This window comes from Myotis yumanensis, unplaced genomic scaffold (genome assembly GCF_028538775.1).
Source record: "Myotis yumanensis isolate MYYU_CA2020_CCGP unplaced genomic scaffold, mMyoYum1.0.hap1 SCAF_1, whole genome shotgun sequence".
NCBI classification, from domain to species: Eukaryota; Metazoa; Chordata; class Mammalia; order Chiroptera; family Vespertilionidae; genus Myotis; species Myotis yumanensis.
Genome location: NW_027223752.1, coordinates 224741036 through 224746089, shown reverse-complemented (window position 1 = coordinate 224746089; position 5054 = coordinate 224741036). Strand labels below are relative to the sequence as shown.

Sequence of the window (5054 nt, the reverse complement as noted above, 5' to 3'; positions counted from 1 at the left end):
CCCTGGCCTTCACCACTCTGTTGTCTGTGTTCATGGGCTATGTATATGTGTTCTTTGGCTGCTCTCTTCACTTTCTTTTACCCAGTTCCCCTCCCCTCTGACCTCTGTCAGTCTGTTCCATGTATCCATGCCTCTGATTCTATTTTGTTTGTCAGTTTCTTTCATTCATTAGATTCCACATATAAGTGAAATCATATGGTATTTGTCTTTCTCTGACTGGCTTATTTCGCTTAGCATAATAATCTCACAATTTTAGATTGATTGATTATAAAGCCCCCAATACAATAGCATCTCATGTCCTGGCTTCTTTCTTTGGATCTAATTATGCATCCAGTGGGGCAAGGGAACCCTGATATAACACAGGCCATGAGATGGAAGATGGTCCTGCCCCCTGAAACTTTGGAAGAGGCACCAGCATCTCTTGAAATGATCTACACGTAATATTTCAAGTCTCCTGCTCTTTATTTTATCTGCGAGTTAAACACGGCCCTGGCAATGAAGTAGGATGATGTCAGGCCTCACAGTCACAAATCATGATGTTATTTGAGTTGCTTCAATCTTGACAAACTTCACAAACACAAGGGATGGAAAGAAGAGGTTCTCTTTGTCTTCCTCTCTTTGTGAAATCTTGACACAATGCAGATCCACATTCTTCCAACCGGCCCTTGGCCAGCCCCTGGGTGGTGCAATCCATCAGGGAGGCCCAAGATAGCATCAGTCTCTCTGAAGCTGGGAGGGCCACATGGGCAGGGTGGGCTGGTGCTTGCCCAGTGGCGGTAGACCCACGCCTATCTCTGACCCAACTTCCTAACTGTCCTGCTGGGATTTCCTGAGTTCAAGAAGCAAATTCTTCAAAGGATTCACAGCTCCAAGCACCCTCCATGCTGTGACTCCTCCTACACTGGGTGACAGGCACACCAAAAACTCTTTGCCCCCCAGAGAGCAGTGAGGAGGGAGGGCCAGTGTGTGGGATTAGGGTATTTCTGGGGATGATGAGTCTGGTGGGGTCACAACACAAAAATCCCGTTATGGGAGCGCTGGGGCGGGGGGGGGGGGGGGGGGGGGGGCGGGGGGGGGGGGGAGGAGGCGGGGGGGCCGCGGCAGGAGAGGGCATGGGACTACATATCCTATGTGCTTGTAATCCCAAGCCTTTCTGAGTGACCTGGACAGTGAGGACCAGGGAAATGGCCCCTGCCTCTCTCTGCTGGGTCTTTCCTGCTTCAGTGAAGCTAACTGCTTACCAGGGCAGAGGTGACACTAAAATGCGTTTTCCAAACAATGAGCCAAAGCTCGGAGCAGGAACTTTTTTCAGAAAAGTGGCACATAGTAAAAAAAATGTTTCTTCCCCTGCAAAGAGCTTTCTTGTTCCCATTTGGCCCATGGGAGAGGGCTCCAGGTTGGTACAAGGATGCCTAGTGATTTCAGGGAGAGGCTCAGGCAGAAGCCAGACTCCAGGGGGATGTAGAGGGGCCCCTCCTAGGCCTCTGGGCTCCAAAGGGTCCTAGTCGTGCTTGAGGGTGAGCCTTTTGAAGAGACACTCGCCCAGCCCAGCCTGGGGGCCGGCAGCCTGCGGAGGTGAGTCAGGTGTTGCCCACCTTCTTGACGAGTTTCACCTCCTCACCCCGGAAGTGGTTCTCCCCGAAGTCACGGGGTTGAGGGTTTGCGTGGGTAGAACCCAGGGCAGGGAGCTCCACGAGGGCCTGGGTCAGGTTCCTCTCCAAGGCCTTGGCGGCTTCCCTGGCGTCCTGAGTTTTGCCCCACTCCTCTGGGGAGGCTTCACAGCCAGGAAGAGAATGTGGCCCCCGCGTTGGTTTTGCATCAGTGCCCTCACACTTACTCTCCACCAAATCGCAGAAGTGGCCCACGCCCTTCAGGGCCACATCTTCATGGTGGAAATGGAAGCCCAGCGAGAGGTAGGTGTGGAATAGAAGCCCAGGAAGAGGTGGGTGTAGGAGGCCCACGGTGTAGGGAAACCAGGTGGTTGACGGCAGCCGCCACCTCGGTGGAATAATTCTGACGAATTTGGGAGCTCATGGTTGCTCTGCAATAGGGAGTTAAGGTAAAAACAAAACAAAAAAAAAAAAAACAATAGCATTGGCTGGTCTCAGAGGCTGAGGACGGCTGGGGTGGTTCCAAAGGTGGTGACTGGGAAAGAGATTGGAGGGTGGTCGGAGGCTGGAAGAGGGGCATCCCAGGTCAGTTCTGTCCAGACACTGTTGGAGCAAGAGACAACTGCCCATAGTAAATATTTTGGCTTTGGGGGCCATATGGTCTCTGTCAGAACTATCCAACTCTACCTAGAGCATGAAGGAAGTCAAGACAACATGTGAATGCATGGGCATGGCTGTGTTCCAATAACACTTTATTGACAAAAACAGTGGACCAAGTTTGCTGATCCCGCTCAAGGGGATGCCAGATAAGACAAAGAAAAGTTCCAGCTCCTATTATATTAGCTCTGCATTACTTATATTTAGTCTGTTAGGCAATAGAGAAATAAATGTTGACCCTGGTTGGGAAGCTGTATTGTGGGGTCTGTTTGTCATAGCAGCCTATCCCATCCTTGCTTGATTCATGCCTTTATTTTATTTAAAACTTGTACTTAAATGCCACCTTCTCAGAGAGGAAATGCCACCACCTCATTTGAAACAGCACCTCACATCATCTCTAGATCCTTGACCTGCTTAATTTTTAAATTGTACTTATTATGATATAATCATAAATATTTTAAATAATTTTTTACTGTGTATATATCCCAGTAAGGGCAAGGAAATTTTCCACCTTAATGTAGTCCCACACTGGGAACAGGTACCCCATAGTAGGCACTCAATAAACATATGGTGAGTGAAAGATTGAAAAATGAATAACCTTAAAGGATCTGGAAAGTTCAAAATAGGAGATATTAAAAACTAGTGTCCAAACTTTTTACATCATTCACCTATCAGCCAAACTTTTTTGTGCAAGTACCCCCACTATAGGTCTATTGATTTACTTATAAATTACGGAAGAATTTTTAAAGAATAAGATAAAAAAAAAAAAGAACTTCTTAGCCATCAATGAATTGTTTTGCATACTCACTTTGGTGTCCACTGAATTAGAGACAGTGGCAAGAAAAGGCCTAGATAGAAGTTGACACTGAGGATGGAAAGAAAATCTAGGAACCAGTGCAATCCAGCCGTGATTTATTGACTCACCCAAAAGGTCTCTGAGAGCAGTGTCTTTCCTCAAATCTTCACTGATGCTGCCTCTCCCCACAGTGAATGGGTCAAGAAGCCGGCTCTTTTTTAAAAAAAATTTTTTATTGATTTCAGAGAGGAAGAGAGATAGAAACATCAATGGTGAGAAAGGATCATTGATCAGCGGCCTCCTGCACACTCCCTACTGGGAATTGAGCCCACAGCCCAGGCATGTGCCCTGACCGGGAATCAAACCGTGACCTCCTGGTTCATAGGTCGATGCTCAATCACTGAGCAATGCCAGCCAGGCATTGCATTAGATGTTTCATTTCTTATTTTTTGAGAAGCAGACACCAAGATGGAATAAAAAAGTGCAGAGATTTATTGGAGGAAATGCCTGTAGGATAAAAGAGAGAGGAATCAGAAGGAGAAGGAGGAAAATGTGACAGCTGTGAAGAAAGAGTGGGAGGGAAGGAGAATTTAGTAAGAAGAGTGTCTGTCTGTAGTGCAGCTCTGAGGAAGTCTTGGCCAGGCTGATGGGGAGCCCACATCAAAGATTTCCTGTTAGAGGAGCCCCCTGTTGGATATGAATGGCCAGGCTCTGGTACCCGCACCATCCTCACCGGCTGGGGGCAGCCCAGGAGAGAAGGTGGTTCTTACTGACAATTCTGTGATGCTCCAGTAGAAGGCTGTCAGCTACTATACTCCTCACAGCAGCTTCTCTCTCGAAGGGAGATGAGAGAGGCACGCTCCCTTGCCCGCCATAGACAACCTGTAGAGATGGCTCTACCCTATGTGCCATCATGGCAGTTCACTTGATGCTTTGGTACTCCATTGCTGCTATAACAATTATTGCAAACTCATTGGCTTAAAACATCACACATGTTTTATCTTACAATTCTGGAGGTTAGGAGTCTGACAAGCGAATTTGTAGGCTACAGGCAAGTATCACAGGGCTGTGCCTCTTTCTGGAGGCTGTAGGGGAGAATCTGTTTCTTTGTCTTTCTCAGGTTCATGGCTCCCTTCCTCCATCCTGAAAGCCAGCAGATCGAGTCCTTCTTACATCCCATCACTGACCTTTCTTCTGCAGTCACATCTCCCTGCCTCCCTCTCTCCTCTCTTCTGCCTCCACCCTCTGCCTCCACTCTCCACCTCCACTTTTGAGGACCCCTGTGATCACATTGGGCTCACCTGGGCAATTCAGGCTAATCTTCTAATGCAAGGTCTTTACCCTGTCACATCTGCCAAGTCCTGTTTGCTGTGTAAAGTAACATATTCCCAGGTTCCAGGGATGAGGACATGCGCATCTTCTTGGGAGCCATGATTTCCTCATCATAGTGGCTGTGAGTTTTCACTTCTGATCATGTGTCCCATCAGAAACTTATTCCACAGAACCAGCCATCGATAGAGAGGGGAGCAGTCTGATTGTGCGGCAAAGAAGTGAAGTCCAAAGTTGGACTTTTACCAAGAGCTACACAGGAAGTTAATGATGGGAAAATCATACAAGGCGTATCCTAGAGATGTTTTGTTCAAGCAAAAATGGGAAGGGATGGACAATTTGAGGACAGAGGTAGCTATTTTAGAAATTCGTTCTGTGGAAAAAAACACACGCAAATATAACAAGTTTGGTGGATGTTTTCATCTGAAGTTAGTTTTTATTTGTTGTTTGTTTTTGTTCAACAGCCTTTTCTGATAGAGAACACACAAACATCAGCCACATGATCAAAGTTTTCAAAGAAACATATTTACCATAAAGCATAAAACTGGTTCTAAAAGAAGAAAAAATATTGAGATGGTAATGAATTTGAAAATTATTTAATTCTTTTGCTTAAGAGCAGTAATTTCATCCTGAGGAAATTTGTTGAGAGTAAGGATTATGGG

At 46.7% G+C, this 5054-nt stretch overlaps 1 pseudogene; it reads right to left on the bottom strand.

Moving 5' to 3' along the window:
* Positions 1 to 1501: 1501 nt before the first annotated feature.
* On the bottom strand, positions 1502 to 2034 carry LOC139007436 (ferritin light chain-like; annotated as a pseudogene).
* Positions 2035 to 5054: the final 3020 nt, after the last annotated feature.